Source organism: Podarcis erhardii, assembly GCF_964252035.2.
Source record: "Podarcis erhardii genome assembly, chromosome: W".
NCBI classification, from domain to species: Eukaryota; Metazoa; Chordata; class Lepidosauria; order Squamata; family Lacertidae; genus Podarcis; species Podarcis erhardii.
Genome location: NC_138506.1, coordinates 29,470,423 through 29,487,689, shown reverse-complemented (window position 1 = coordinate 29,487,689; position 17,267 = coordinate 29,470,423).

Below are 17,267 nucleotides of genomic sequence, written 5' to 3'. Positions count from 1 at the left end.
GGAATATCCTTGTAAATCTCTGCTCTTTTGTCCAAAATTTCAAGTGACTTTCCGTAATGTAGTCCTAGTATTTTGTCCCTTTCCTCCTTGGATCTCAAGATAATCAAACAGTCTCTGGGCTTGTCCTTCCTTGTAAATTTCCCAAGCCTAAAAGCAGTCACGATTTTAAAGTCTTTTTCCTCCTCCAAAGGCCACCACTTGGAAAATTCTTTTGTTAAAAACTCAATTAAGTTCCCTTGTTCGGGTTCAAGTTCTGGTATAAACCTCAATTTTAAGTTATTTTCCCGGGCCCGAAGTTCAATCATAGACAGATAGGCCTGTTATTCCCCAACCTGCTTATGCAGTGGTCTTACCTCCTGCTCCAGTGCTGCAGTTTTCTGGATGGCTTCCTCTGCCAGTTTCCGATTTTCTACAGTGGATTCAGATAAGTTGCCAATTGCTTGAGCGTTCAAAGTAAATTGTTCAGTTAACTTGTTAACACAATCTCTGGTCTGATCAATCTTTGCCATTTGTTCATCCACTTTTTTGTCTAGGCCTTCCAATTTTTCAAGTATTTTGTCTAATACTGAAGCAGATCCACCTGATGCCATATCTTCTCCCAACAGATGCTCACTTTCTTCTAGTTCCAAAACATCAGGAACAGATGATCTACGCGGCTGTGAAAGTAAATTCAAAGTTGTTTGCCTTTTTCCTCTAGCCGCTCTTGTTTGTCTCCCAGTGCCGCTCATTCCACTTCTGTCTGCTAATCAAGGTCAAATTGAATATGTTCCCATGAGAATCCACAAGCCCATAAAGTAAACAACCAAGTAGGAGGAAAGGAAACCAAAAGGAAAGTTACATATGGTTGTAAATCCAAAGTCCTCTAGAGGGAGCCCACTTATATTGTAGGGAAGAAGTCAAGTTATTAATATCAATTATTTAAATTTTTCCAAACTTCAATACTTTAAAAACAATGTCCAAACAGCCTTTAATTTCCTAAAGACCTTCAACTTAGTTGTGTTTGGCAGAGTTGGTCTCAGAATATAACAATGTCTCAATAAGTGCAGGATGTAGCAATTCAATGTAACAGTTCCACTAAAGCTCAGCTAGTAATAACTCCAGCAACAAAGTGTCAAGATCTTGCAATCTGACAGTTCTGTTATCTAGGCAGTCCGACTGCCTGGGATTCTTTGTCAATTTGTAAATCCAGCAGGGCAGGTAAAACACAGTTCATATTTTAAAATATGGCTTTTAAAGGGTTAAGTCCTAAAGCAACTTGAATAGATGTGAGAGTTGATTGCCTTTTAACACCTCTTCAAAGGCTCCAAACATCAAAGTCTTTGCTTTAAATCTTAAGCAGTGGCAAGAGACGGACTTCCTGGTTTCGTCTCTCGCTTTTAGCCGAATTAGCAAAAATTTATCCTCCAAATCTTTCTTTCTTTTCTTACTCACGAGTTGTTGGTTTCAAGCCGAATGTTTCCAGGAAAAGAGGACAGCGCTCACCAACAGCAGCTACGCGGCTTCACTCCACAGAAAGAGCGATTGACTCACAGCACCACGCCAACCCTTACACGTTCTGGGACCTCTTACGGGGTCCCTTCTACGTTTCGGGGGGCGCTCCTGGTGCCCGCCGAGTCCCACGGCCACAGGCTTACGCTGCCTGTGGTTTTCCGATGTGGGTCTCCGCTGCGCCGTAGCGGACGACCCGTTTCTGCGGAGCCGTAGCGGACGACCCGTTTCTGCGGACGCGCCGCCTCCGGAAGTCCACCAGTCACGGAAAATTGCTGATGTGTTAAGCAAACTAAACCTGATGGATGCTAACCCTGTAGACACACCGATGGTAACAGGTTATCAGGTAGATGACACTGAAGAAGCATTTTCTGATACTACACTGTACAGAAGTGTGCTAGGCAAGCTAAACTTCATTGCCAGATGTTCAAGACCAGACATTGCTGTTAGCTGTAATTTGCTAAGCAGACAAGTCAACAATCCTACTGTTAAGGATTGGAAAGCTCTGAAACGCGTAGCGCGCTATTTGAAAGGCACTATGCATTACAGACTGAGATTTAACAATCAGAAGTCTGGTGGTCTTGAGATATTTGCAGATGCAAGTTTTGGAAGTGACACTACAGACAGGAAAAGTACGTCTGGAGTTTGCTATATGTACAATCAGGGTCTATTTGATTGGTCATGCAAGAAGCAAACAACAGTTAGCTTAAGTACTTGTGAAGCTGAACTGAATGCACTGTCTTATTCACTCAAAGATTGTGAATGGTTGTTACAATTGTGCAAAGACATGAAAATTCCTGTCAAATGTCCAATCCAGGTTTACCAGGACAACAAAGCATGTTTGGCTTTGCTGAATTCTGAAGGTTGTAAGCAAAGCACGAAGCACTTGCAATTGAAGTTGCAACATGCTAGGGAACGTATTCAGAAGGGACTCGTAACGGTGTCCTATATGCCAGGTAATGAAATTCCTGCTGATGTATTGTCCAAGATTGTATCAAGGGATCAACACTGTACCTATGTGCAGAAGTTGGGTTTGTACTGATATTGTACGAACACGCTGCCCAGTGATGTTCACAGAAAGGGGGAGGATGTTGGTTTCTGCTTCCTTCACTGTGCAGCGAAATGCTTGTCACGGGACATTGTTTTGCATTCCACAGTCAGAGTACTGTTGGGTTCCCACGGGAATGGGCGACTGGATGTGACGTTCACTGGTTTCCTGTTTTCCACTGTTCTCTCGGCGTTCTTTGTTTCCGAGAGGAAGTTGCTTCTCTGCTCTCGCAGAGGAAAGATGCATGTTTGTATTCTCTCAGCATAGAAGTGTAAATAAAGTTAAGAATGTGGCACATACTGCTTATCTTCCGCTGTGTGTGACGACGCTCTGTTTGGGCTCCAGAGAAGACGAGCCTGTATCAGCTTCAGCTTCAGATGGGCAGAAGCTGGTCAAAAACCTCACAGGGAGCACTAGCTTGTCTGTGTCACACAGCCTGCCTTGAGTTCTCCAAGTCAGCTCAAGTGTGCTGGAAGACATTGCCCAGTTATGATTTAAGATTCAAAGCCTGGTCAGATTCTGCCTATCGAACAAGAGAGAGACTGCCATCTTGTCTTTCGCCCCAGACAGCAAAATGGTTTGGACTGCCACTGGGTCCCAGGATTTGACCTTGAGGGTTACTTGTGAGCTTTTAAATAGGGATGGGGATGAGGACATGACAGGGCAATGGGAGCATTTCAACTAACAAACTTGCTGCTTCTTAAGTTGGCTAAAGAGGGTAAGAGAGTGAAAATGGATAATGGGAATATAGCAGTTGTGGAGATGAGAGCTTTTCTCATTCCAGGTGTTGCTGAACTACAACTCCCATAATCTCTGGTCATGATGGGAGCTGTAACACATACTTTCCCCATACTTGGAGTAAAGGGACATAGGAATCTGCCTTACAGCCAGGCCATTGGTCCATCTAGCTCCATATTGTCTATGCTGAGTGGCAGCTCTCAAGGGTTTCAGGCAGTGGTCTGTCTTTCTTATTCCTACTTGGAGATTCTGAGGATTGAACCTGGAAACTTCTGCATGTAAGGCTCTACCACTGAGCTATGCTGACCCTCCAAACCAGCCTCTTCCCCTGTGCCAAATGCCTCTGCTGCAGCCAATGAAGAGTTCCCAACATCTAGAGAACATTGACTGCACTGCTGAATGTGGAACCACCAAGGCTGCAGATCTTAACTGTCCTCTGTCCAGTTAACTGTCCTCTGTGTACTCACATCATGCAGGCATGCAATGAAGGCAGGTGCTCAAGGGTTTCTTTCTCCTAGTGTGCGCACTACTGGTTAGAAGGGGGCCAAACGGCAGTGGCATTAAAACTTTTTTATCTACACTGCAGTGTTTTGTTTCAAATTGCATCAGCTTGTAAGAGTGGGGGCTGATAACAGGATCAAAGCAATCTCTTGGATCTTGCAAAAAGGTAGGTTTAGTGTGGACAGGGTGGATTGGGAAAGGGACACACAAAATGAACTTGGGGGGGGGGCGCTGCATTGCCTTTCCCTACAAGGAAATGCCAATTCAGGGGTGGAAAATCTTTTTTCCCAACCCAATTACCTCATTCCATTCTGGGCAACCTTCTGAGCACCACATGCTGGTGGTAGGTGGGGGCAGAGGCAAAAGTGAGTAGGGCAGCTAATGTAAATGTTACCTCTGTACAGCAGGCCAGTTTCTACACATGCCCTTCCATATCCTCCATCTAGGCAAGTGAAATATACTCAGAGTTGAGTGTGGATTTCATGCTCTTTATTCAGCTCATATTAGCGAGGAATGAAACTTCCCCCACAATATCTGCTTTATATACATTATTTACACAATGGGCCGCATGTGATTGGCTAATTCCGGGATTCTCCTGTAGGCCAATCAGGTTGTGGATTCACTTCCACCTGGAGCTGGATTGGGTGGCTCCTGCGGACCAATCATACTGCTGCATTGTTCTAGGACCAATGTGAGAGATAGTAAGTCTGCAGGCTTGAGTTTGCTAGCTGATGCAACTGGCTTATGCAATCAGCCTGCAATACTTTCTATGGAAGTGCTGGGTCAGAAAGACTCAGCAGTAATGTGCTGTCAGTTGATTGGCTGTCATCGGTTTCAGCTGGACTAAAATTTCATTCTAGAGGTAAAGGCTGCGCACTCACTCAACAGCAAGATCTGACGGAGTTGAGACACGTAGTGAAGAAAAGAAGATACAGCACTCAAACTGAAAATTCCTCTCTGCTGACAGAACATTAGCTTTTTGTCGCTCTCTTAAAACTTTTTCCTTTTTGTCTTCCTCTTTCTTTCTCTTCTCCCTCTCTCTCTTTCTCTCTTTTTCCTGTCTTTTTTCCCACTTTGTCCCTTTTAATTTTTCTTTATGTTTCTTATCACCCCATTTTTTTCTCTTCTCTTATAGTATCTGTTTCGCATTAGTACTTATTTAAAGGTACCCCTGTCCGTACGGGCCAGTCGTGACCGACTCTAGGGTTGTGCGCTCATCTCACTCAAGAGGCCGGGAGCCGTCGCCGTCGCCGTCTGAAGACACTTCTGGGTCACATGGCCAGCGTGACGAAGCTGCAGCTGGCGAGCCAGCACCAGCGCCGCACACGGAAACGCTGTTTAGCTTCCCGCTATAAAGTGGTACCTATTTATCTACTTGCACTTAGGGGTGCTTTCGAACTGCTAGGTGGGCAGGAGCTGGGACCGAACGACGGGAGCTCACCCCGCCGCGGGGATTCGAATCGCCGACCTTACGATCAGCAAGTCCTAGGCACTGAGGTTTTACCCACAACGCCACCCGCATCCCTATTTATTTATGTTCATTTATTTCCCAGCCCCCCTACTTCTATTTTCTTTTTATTAGCAGTATGGTTTCATTTAATTAATCAATTATTGGAATTATATTATTATTTGACTGGATAAACTGCACGATATAATTCAGTCTTAAATTAGTGAGTTTTTAAATTTATCAGGTAAAAATTGTAAATGAATTTGGAAGTTATAATTATTAACCTTGCTACTCAGAATTTATGTGAATGAATTTGAAGTATCTTATTATAGACTGAACCACGTATAAATTTGAGAATAAGAAAGTGTATGGTAGGAGCTACATATTTAAAGAGACTAAAGAAATTCCCAGCAATGGCTGGTAAAAAACCTCCTACTGCATCGTTAGCTACACAAGGCACACAAGCAAGGAGAAGCTCTGCTTATGATCTGGATGCAACAGTGGATATCAAGGAATTATGATTGGAATTATGAAAAGACATTGCAGATCTTAACTGTAAATGAAAATGCTAAAATAGTAGAGGATAATTTTATGTCAATGAAGGTTAAATTAGATGAAAATGTTAAAATTACAGCGGATTTATCAGATCAGGTACACAATTTGGTACAAGAAAATTCCGAATTAATAAAAACCGTGCATGACCTTAAAGAGAAATCTCAGAATTTAGAAGAAGGGCAGAAAAAAATACAGCGATAAAGTGCATGCAATAAAATACGAGAGGAAACAGTGGATTTGAGGAAACAACAAGAAGCAATCTGGGACTCTGGCAATTTTACAAATGCAGAGAAGATAAAATACATTGAGATTCAGAGCATTATTGAAGAAGACAGAGGAAGTTATAGAGAGAAAAATAGCCAAAGAACTCGCTGTCTGGTTAGAACTTGAGGAATCAGAGGTAACACAAAAAATAGAAAAAGCCTGTAGAGTAAACTCTAAGGTAGCCAAACAAAATAGCTGGCCAGCAGACTGTCTCGTATCTTTCAAGTCCTTAGACTTAAAAAACTAAATTCTTCAGACAAGTAACAAACCCCCCCCCCCGAGAGTTGAAGGAAAAGATATAATCATACATAAAATTATTCCAAATCAACTGATAAGGAAAAGAGATAAATATAAGGCTCTGACGGATGCTCTAAAAACCAAAACAATTGATTATAGATGGGAGTTCCCCGAAGGGATCTCCTTTTTTAAGGGCAAATGTAGAAAAATTTTGTCTGTACCAGAAGCAGAAATTTTTTGGAGAACCTACTGCCACTTTGGGGACATTCAGAGGAACCGGAACAGTAACGTTTGATATTAACTGAAGTTGTTTTTTTCTTCTTCTTTTTTATGTTGAATAATTTCTGCAGAGAGAAGTATATTGTGAAATGAAAAAATGGTATGGGATGCAAGCAAAGCGATGTTAAGAGGATTCTTTATCAAGCAGAATGCAATCCAAAAGAAAATGGAAAAGAAAGAAATGGAAATTTGGGAGGAAATTTGGTTAAATGAAAAAAAAAAAATAATTCCAAAAACCAGATGATGAACAGATTAAACTAACCATAAAAACTTTACAGACTCAATTTTCCATGTTAATAAATGAGGAAATAGAATGGAAAATAAAGTTGATGAGACATAGAAACTTTGAGTATGCAAATAAATCGGGTAAATTATTGGCCTGGCAGATAAAAAAGGAGCAAGATGACAGAATTATTAGTAAAATTAAAGTTGAGGAAGCTTGGATTCAAAACCCGAAAGAGATCAGGAAAAGTTTTGCCAACTTCTATTCAAAACTATATAAAGAAGGCCCGGAGAAGAATGAAAAAATTAAGGAATTCTTAAAGACATGTAAATTACCAACGATTTCTAAGGAAAAAATCAATAACTTTAAATTCCCCCATTACAGCGATGGAAGTACAGCATTCTATTCAAAGATCAAAATCAGGGTCCTGACAGTCTTCCAGCTGTTTATTATAAAAAAATTAGAAGATGCTTTATCCCTACCCCTAAAAGCTACCGGAATCTTGGAAGGAGAGCTATACCTCGGTCATCCATAAACAAGGAACAGGACTATCAAATATTGCTAACTATAGACCTTTTGCTCTGCTAAACAATGACTATAAGATCTATGCTGATATCGGTAGACTTCCGGGTTGGCGCCTCCAGTAATGGTGGAATTCCTCTGATTGGGAGGAATTTGCCTCATGGAAATTTGGGTCTGGCCGCCACGGCGAAGGCGGAGACCCACTAAAAATCACAGGCGGGTGAAGCCTGTGAACCTGGGATTCGGCTGGCACCTTTTGCGCCTCCCCCACTCATGGGGAAACCCGGTTTCGGGGTTCCAGAGCGACATGGGGTGAGTGGCGCGGTGCTTCGAATTGACTGCTTCTTCCACGGAGCGAAGCCGCATAGCTGTTGCCGGAGAACGCTGACCTTTTCCTGTGGACAATTTGATCTTAAAGCAACTACCCGTGAGTAGAGCGGAGAATTGGATTTTTAAACGTCTTAATTTGGCACCGAAATGGGGAGGTTCAAAACAGGAAGTCCGCCTTCCCCTTTTGTAAATAAATCGCAGCAAAGAGGCTGTAAGCTAAAGTCTTGGAAAGCCTACTGTAAAGGACTAAATTTCCATCGGTAGAAAACATTAAACCCCCCTTGGAAGCAGGAGGGAAGCAGGGGGGAAGTTTTGGATTGTGTGCATCTGCAGGAGAGAGCGAAGAAAGTCAAAATACCACCGCTCCGAACCTGGAAACGGGCTGCTAGTAAGACTGACGTTTTTGGATTGTTCATTGACAGTGAATAGAACGTTCGCTGACAGCTAGCTAAATAAGAGAGATACATTGTTTCTCTCCGTCTGCTCTTAAAAAGGAGTAAAAGTAACTGAAAATTGAAACTAACTTTATTGTTTGAACTGTGTTTAAAAGGACTAATACAAATAGAAACTGTTTCCCTCTAGAGGAAGCCTTTGAAACTGTTACAAGAGCTGAGCTGGGGGAATTTCCAGCTGCAAGATAAAGCTGTGAGACTTTGGGAATGACCTTGAATCGGTTAAGAATGTCGACAGAAGAGGCCTTAGTGACTGTATTATGTAAGATAAATGATTCATTGGAACAGCTTCACAAGAAGGTGGATTTAACTATAGAAAGTATAAATAATTTGGGACAAAAGGTGAACACCAATACAGAAATTATCCAGAAATTGACACAGGAATCTACTTTGACTTGGCAAACTGCGGAGAAGGCTAGGGAGAAAGCTGTTGCCGTTGAACCTAAAGTAACACAATTGGAGAGAGAAAGAGTCCCAGCCTCACACATGCAACTTGATGATCATAAGTTGATGCCTGTTGTGATTGAATCTAAAGGAAAACAGACTTTGAGGATCAGAGCCCTGCCTGAACTGGAGAGGGAAGGTTTGATGGACTTTCTTACACAGGAATCTGCTGATTTTTGGGACCTGGACTTGGGCCAAGAAGAGACTAAAATTGTGGGGGCTTTCAGACTCTACCAGAAGAACTTAGAAGAAGAACAGTCAAGAGAGGAAACTTTTAAAGACGTCCTGAAATACCTTTTGGATCTTAGGTTTAACTATGGAGATTTGGTTGCCCTGTCGAGAAGGAATAAAATCATCTTTAGGTGGGAGCTTCCCCGAGATCTACTCTTTAGCCTCAAAGGAAGAAAAATAAAAATAAGATCAGTAGAAGACAAAGCAAAGTTCTTGTATATCTCTCTCTATTTCCTATCTCTGGAAATAGAGAGAGATCAAGATGGTAACATTCTAGTACACCAGTCACGGAAAATTGCTGTGTTGGTTTCTGCTCTCTTCACTGTGCAGCGAAATGCTTGTCACAAGACAATGTTTACATTCCACAGTCTGTGCTGTTGGGTTTTCCCATGGGAAAGGGAGACTGGATGTGACGTACACTGGTTTCCTGTTTTTTCACTGTTCTTTGCAGTTCAGTGTGTGTTGTTTTTTCTCTCCGTGCTTTAGAGGAGAGAGGATGCTTTTCTCTGCTCCGGCAGAGGCAAGATGTTTTTCTGTAACATACCAGCTTTGAAGTGTAAATAAAGCAATATAGAGTATGTGGCACGTACTCCTCATCCTTCCGCTGTGCACGGGACACTGCTTATCAACAACAAAAACCAGCACCTTAAACCTGATCCTGTACTCCACCGGGAGCCAGTGCAGCTGGTATAGCACCGGGTGAATGTGATCTCTAAGCGAAGACCCCGTAAGGAGTCTCGCTGCGGCATTTTGCACCCGCTGGAGTTTCTGGGTCAGTCTGAAGGGCAGCCCCACGTAGAGCGAGTTACAATAATCCAGTCTGGAGGTGACCGTCGCGTGGATCACAGTGGCTAGGTCAGGGCGAGAGAGGTAAGGAGCCAACTGCTTAGCTTGGCGGAGATGAAAAAATGCCGCCTTTGTTATAGCTGCAATCTGCGCCTCCATGGAGAGGGAGGTATCGAAGATTACACCCAAACTCTTAACGGACGGTGCTGGCACTAATTGCACCCCCGCAAGAGATGGGAGTTGCCCCCTCAGTCCCATGTCGTCCCGTCCCAGCCAGAGGACCTCTGTCTTCGAAGGATTTAACTTCAACCGGCTCCCACGTAACCATCCAGCCACAGCCTCCAAGCATCTGATCAGTGTGTCTGGGGCCGAGTCCGGGTGGCCGTCCATCAACAGATAGAGTTGGGTGTCATCAGCATACTGATGGCAGCCCAGCCCAAAACTCCGGACAAGCTGGGCGAGGGGGCGCATAAAGATGTTAAAAAGCATCGGGGAGAGTATTGCACCCTGGGGCACACCACACACCAAGGAGTGGCGGGATGACAATTCCCCCCCAAGCGCCACCCTCTGTCCCCGACCAGAGAGAAACGAGCGCAGCCATTGAAGGACTGGGCCCTGGATCCCCACGTCGGCAAGGCGGTGGTCCAGGAGTTCGTGATCGACCATGTCGAAGGCTGCTGACAGGTCTAGAAGAATCAGCAGCCCCTACCCGCCTCGATCCAGCTGCCTGCGGAGATCATCTGTTAGGGCGACCAGAGCCGTCTCGGTCCCATGACCAGCGCGGAAGCTGGACTGGAATGGATCCAGAGCCGATGTTTCATCCAGAAACCTACCAAGCTGTTCAGCAACCGCTCTCTCAATCACCTTACCCAGGAATGGAAGATTCGAAACCGGTCGGTAATTGGATAGATCTAAGGGATCTAATGATGTTTTCTTTAAGAGCGGGCGCACCACTGCCTCCTTCAGTTCCCCTGGGAATGTCCCGGTGCCAAGGGACAAATTGATGATATCCCCCAGGGGGGCCCGCACCTCGTCTGGACACGCTCTAATCAGCCATGACGGGCACGGGTCAAGAGGACAGGTGGTGGGCTTTCCAGCTTGGAGGAGTCTGTCCACATCGGCTGGGGATATCCAGTCAAAGTGGTCCAATACTGAACCCGAGGACAGTCGAGGGGCCTCCAGTTCCTTTATTGTATCCAAATTGGCAGGGAGGTCATGGCGGAGCAACAAGACCTTCTCCGCAAAAAAGCTCGCAAATGCCTCACAGCTGTGTGTCAAATTGTTATTTAAATTTGGCTGCCCTTCGAGGGACGTTAAAGACCGAATTATACTAAATAATTGCGCCGGGCGAGAGCTAGCGGATGCAATGGAGGCCGAGAAGTAAGACTTCTTAGCGGCCTTCACTGCCATCTCGTAGGTTTTCATAAAAACCCTATAAGATGTTCTTGAAGCTCCGTCACGGGCACCCCGCCATACTCGCTCTAGCCGTCTGAGGTCCCGCTTCATTTTCCGGAGCTCCTCGGTAAACCAGGGAGCCCGGTTTCTGCGGGGTCGCAGAGGGCGCTTAGGTGCGATCTCATTGATGGCTGCCAGGAGCTGGGTATTCCAGGCCTCAACAAGCTCAGTCAATGAGTCGCCAGGGGGAGAAAGGTCCCGCAAGGCTTGACGGAATCTATCAGGGTCCATCAGCCTCTGCGGGCGAGCCCAAATTGGCTCGCCACCCAAGCAGGGTGGGGGGTGGAACGTCAATCCTGGCTTTCAGAGCATAGTGATCAGACCATGGCACCTTCATCGAAGGAAACATGATCACATCTATACCGATGCCAAAGATCAAATCCAGCGTGTGGCCTGCTTGATGTGTGGGGCCCGAAACAAACTGGGAGAGCCATAGTGTCGCCATGGAAGACACCAGGTCCAGAGCCTGTGAGGAGGGAGTGGCATCAGCATGGATGTTGAAGTCTCCCAATACCAATAGGTTAGGGAACTCCAAGGCCCAGCCGGCCACCGCCTCCAGCAGGCCTGACAGGGTGGCTGCTGGTGCGCTAGGTGGCCGGTACACCAGCCAGACAGCCAAGCTCACCTCGGAGCCCCATACTAGGCCAACACATTCAATGCCGGGGATCGATGGCGATGGTAGAGCCCTGAAAGAACAATCTTCCCGGATTAATAACGCCACCCCTCCCCCCCGGCCCACAGTCCGCGACTGGTGGAGGACGGAGAAACCCGGGGGCGCCATCTCTCGTAAGGTAACAGTATCCCCTTCGCGCACCCAGGTCTCAGTCACACATGCCAGGTCAACCCCCTGCGAGGTGAAGAAATCTCGCAGGGTGGCGGTTTTGTTGCCTATAGACCTGGCATTGCACAACACCAGTGACGGAGGTGAGTAATCCTTGCTCACCCTACCCTCGTCTCTCGGGATGGGGCGCAGATTGGAAGGGGTACGAGCATATCCGTATCTCGATCCCCTTCGCCTATGACATCTGCCCCCACCGCCATACCTCCCTCGCCCCTCCACAGTAGGAATCCCAAGCCTCAGACTCGCCTCCATTTACAGAATATAAAAGCAAACAAACAAAAACAATTACACGAAAACAAAACCAATCCCCACCCCACCCCACTCCACAACCACCCCACCCCAACCCAAAATAAACCAAAACAAAATAAAAATACATGGATAAAAACCACCGCTTATGGTGGTACAACAAAGCAAAAAATAAAAACAGTTTAAAACATATAAAAACACTTCAAACAACCGCTGCCGCAGCACCAGTGTCCCCAAAGCTGCGGCAGTGGTGAGCGTGGGCCCCGTCCCCTGGCCTGATGGAGAGTGGGCCTGCAGGGGGAAGAGCCCTCCCCACAAACGCACGGCAAAGCGGCAGCAGCAATGTTCCGAGGCCTCCTTGGAGCCTTATATACTGAGGTGGAGTCTGGGGCCCGCCGCCAGGCCCAAGGTGGAGAATGGACTTGCAGGGGGAGCGGTCCTCCCCAAGACTCACCGGCAAAGCGGCATCAGCAGTGTCCCGGGCCTCCTTGGAGTCTTTTATGCTGAGGTGGAGTATGGGGCCCGTCCCCAAGCCCAAGATGGAGAATGGGCTAGCAGGGGGAAGAGCCCTCCCCACAAACGCACGGCAAAGCGGCAGCAGCGATGTTCCGAGGCCTCCTTGGAGCCTTATATGCTGAGGTGGAGTCTGGGGCCCGCCCCCAGGCCCAAGGTGGAGAATGGGCTTGCAGGGGGAGCGGTCCTCCCCAAGACTCACCGGCAAAGCGGCAGCAGCAGTGTCCCGGGCCTCCTTGGAGTCTTTTATGCTGAGGTGGAGTATGGGGCCCGTCCCCAAGCCCAAGATGGAGAATGGGCTAGCAGGGGGAAGAGCCCTCCCCACAAACGCTCTTCTCTTCTCTTTCTTTTTCTCTGTAGTGTTTAAAAGCAATAAATATTATTTTTTTTAAAAAAGATCTATGCTGATATCATCGCAAACAGATTAAAGATATTGTTGAAGGAGACAATTCACAAAGATCAAACAGGTTTTCTCCCTGGAACATATATGCAATCCAATATAAGAACACTGATAAATGAATACATTTATATTTATAAATGTATAAATATATAAATTTATATATGAATACTTGGATCTTAAAATTGATAAACCAGCAGTCATCATGTTTGTCGATTGTCACGGTCCTGTTCACGGGCAATTGAAGTCCCAGCAGGGGACGTCAGGACTGGGGGCAAGATGGCGGGGTGGGAGCAGGAATGGGGGTCCAGAAGCCAGGAGTCAGGAAGCCAATCGTCCTGATGGTAGCTCAGGAAGCAGCAGCGGAGATATTGCTCCAGGACTTGATTAACCCTCTCCGTCTGGCCATCTGTTTGAGGGTGGTACACGGAAGAGAGGCGCCTCTCAATACCCAGTCCCTTAAGGAAGGCTGCCCAGAACCGGGACATGAACTGGGGACCCCTATTGGAGATCACTGCATCCGGGAGCCCCAGGGGTCTCTGCTGTGGCACCTTGGTCCGAGCATAAGTCTCACAGGACCGCATGTACTTCTTAATGTCCACCCAAACCCCTGGCCACCAGAAAGCTCAGGCCAGTAGCTGCAGTGTCTTCACGTATCCCCCATGTCCGGCGGTTCACGTGTCATGGCACTGCTCAAGGACCTAGGTCCGGAGCGGCCCCTCCGGAATGTAGAGCCGGCTGCGATGGTACACACACCCATCCTGGACATCAAGTGGCGCACCCCCTGGTCCCAAAGGCACTGGGACAGTATCCAACCAGTCCTTGGTGAACAGATCCTGTCGCACAGCCAGGCGAAACTGTGCCTGAAAGTTCTGCTCCCAGGTTCCCTGGAGAAAATTGGTCGAGGTCAACATGGGTGCTGGCTCTGAACCATCATCCCCAGAGTCCGAGTCCCTCCATGAAAGAGAGTTGGCTTTCTGTTCTGGGTGCCAAGGCAATAGGCGATCTGGAAATTAAAACATGTGAAGAACAAAGCCCACCGTGCTTAAGGCATTTAATGGCTTGGAAATATTTGAGGTTCCGATGATCCGTGAGGACCTGAACCGGGTGCACCTGAAGCAGGTGGCACCATTCCTCGAATGCCACTTTAATGGCAAGGAGTTCACTGTCCCAAATATCATAATTCCGCTCCGCAGAAGTAAGCTGGTGGGAAAAGAAGGCACAGGGGTGAAGCGACTGCCGTGGCCCCTGTCTTTGAGACAGCACTGTTGGGATACTGCCAGGGAGACGGGGGCATCAGGCAGGCCCCCAACTGGCTCCGGACAATCACCGGCCTCCCGTGGAACAGCATCAGTCAATTAGCGACACGAGCCTCAGATACGTTCTGAGACTCGTGCACACACTTCGTCAGAATATGTAAATCATCCACAACGGAAGAGGCAGACAGAGAGAGCATATTTACAGCTTTTTTCAGCGTAGTCAGGAACAAAGGAAAAACATGACTGCTTGCCTTCGTCTCCGGGAAAAACAGCAGTAATACAAAAGCAACATGCAATGGAAGTTCCCAGAGAGAGCTGGAAGTAAACAGGCATGTGATACACAAACCGTTGGTGTGTCTGCTGGGTTTGCATCAACCAAATTCAGCCTGGTTAATACATCAGCAATGTTCTGTGTTTGGTGTACCAGAAAATTACCTGCTTGGTCCTTCTCCACCTGCAGAGAAAGATAGTTGGATACCTCACCAAGTTCCTTCATGTCAAAGTGCTCCTTCAGCTGAGCTACAGTGCTTTGGTACAAAGCCTGATTCTTCCAAAACAAAAGAAGATCATCAACAAAACATAAACAATACAGTTTGTTTTGCCCCTCCTCTTTGACAAACACACATGGATCAGCTTTACCTTGGTGAAAACCTAGAGAAAGCAATGTCTCAGTGAGTTTCGTGTTCCAACACCTGTTACTCTGCTTGAGACCATATAGGGATTTCCGTAGTTTACAGACTATTCCCTTCTGTACCTCCACTCCATCAGGTGGAAGCATATACAGCTCCCCCCCCCCAAATCCCGTACAAAAAAGCTGTGTTCGCATTGTGATGAAAAACGTGCAGTTTCTCCTCTGCAGCAATCTTGAGCATTAGCCTAATGCTCTCATATACTTGATGGTGGGTGAGTAGGTCTCATAGAAATCCTGTCCTGGTGCCTGTGAAAAACCTCTTGCGACCAATCTGGCTTTGTGCCTGGCAACCTTGCCAGTGTGGTCTGTCTTGACCTTGAAGACCCATTTGCTGCCAACCAGCCTCATTCCTGGGACTACTGGGACTAGCTCCCAGGTTTGGTTCCTATTCAAGGAATCAACTTCAGCCTTCATGGCATTAAGCCAGGGCTCATCATCTTTAGAGGTTAACTCCTGTACCTCTTTGAAGCTTGCAGGTTCCCACACCTTCTCTGAGCTACCAAGAACAGCAGTTGCTGTCTTAGCAAACTCATCAGCAAATCTCTTTGGAGGTTTGCCATTTGTGGCCATTTCAGATCTGCGTACTAGATGCAAGTCTTCTGCACTCATCTCCTCCTTCTTAGGAGAAAAGTAGCCAATGGTGAACAGTGGTTCTTCCAGTTCAGTGTCAGACGCATCAGATGGTCTGATTGAGGCCTTTGCGCTCTTGTAGTCTGCTGTGTCATCACCGTCGCTGACCACAGCAGCAGCGCCGCCCACTGAGCTGGAATCCGAACTCTGATCAGCTTCCCCTTCTTCCTCATCATCTTCATCCTCCTGTGAGTGACTCTGGAAAATTCCCACATTTCCCCCCCACTTAGGATTGTACTCAACACTCTTTGTGAACCTAATGGACTTTGAGTCAGTCATGAATACCCTGTATGCACCTTTTTCATACCCCATGAACAAACCATGCTTCCCAGGCTTGCTGCTCTGTGGGGTGTGTACCCACATGTCAGAACCAAAGATTCTCATGTGCTTGACGTAAGGTTTCTTACCAAACATTTTCTCATAGGGAGTACAACCAATAGGTGATGATAGTCTCCTGTTGTATGAATAAACAAAAGTATTCAAAGACTCCGCCCAATAGTTCTCAGGGAGATTGGCACCATGCAACAAGGTTTTTAGTCCTTGCAGCAAAGTTTGGCTTGCCCGCTCGCAAAGTCCATTCTCCCACAGAGATCTGGGACTTGAGAGGTCGTGCTGGATTCCCTTCTCAGTCAGGAAAGCTTCAAACTGTTGAGAAGTGAATTCATCGCCTTGATCTGTAAACAAACAGCTAATGCGTTTACTGTGGGCATTTTCCAACCAAGCACAGAACGCCTTGAACCTAGGAAACGCTTCTGACTTCTGCTGGAACATAAACACATGAATGTACCTGGAAAAATAATCAATTAAAACCATTAAGTACCTCGCTCCACCCAAAGAGGGCGCAAGTGTACCAACCAGGTCTGTGTAGACTAGCTGATAGGGTTTGGAAGCCTGTCGGCTAGACACTTTGCCTTTCGGAGCAACCTTCACCTTGTTTTCTGCGCAAGATACACATTTTATGTGAAACTTACAGGGCTTGATGTCCAAACCTGAACCAACCCAGGCATCTTGGCCAGTGCCTGCCAAGATAAATGACCAAATTTTCGATGCACTTCAAATTTTGTGGCACTTCAGGAGAGAGGCTGTAATCTTCCAGAGGAGGAAAAGGTCTGCAATATTCTAAGTTCTCTCCCTGATAGCTGGGACAATCTCGTTCTCACGCTGGAAGCTATGCGTGAAGAAGATCTGACTCTGGATTATGTTACTGGCAGGCTGCTGGAGGAATGGCAGAGGCGTGACAGAAAGGAGTTGTCAGCTTCAAGTGCTTCGTCAAGCAATAGGCTTGTGAGGAGTGCAGGCAGCATTTCTGAGGAGAAGCAGCCAAAACAATGTACCCGAGCTACGGCTGGCAAAGAGGCTGCGTTTGCTGTTCGGCGTTACCAGTGTGGTTCTACTCGGCATCTGAGGAAGCAGTGTCCGGAGGAGGCCAAAGCAGCGCAAGCAGCAGAAGAAGTTTGCAAAGAAGAAGCAGATGGCGCAACTTGTGATGGCCGTGGTCGAGTGTCCTGATGAGCGGCGAAACACCTGGATTATTGATTCAGGGAGTTCCCGGCATATTGTTGTTTCAGAGGCGTTTTTTGCCAAGAAAGTTGCTACACCACGGAGCCTGGTGGAAGGGCTTCAGACACTGTGCCACACTCCAAACTTTCTCAATTGGCCCTCGCAGTACCTTGCTCAGGTCTGATAATTG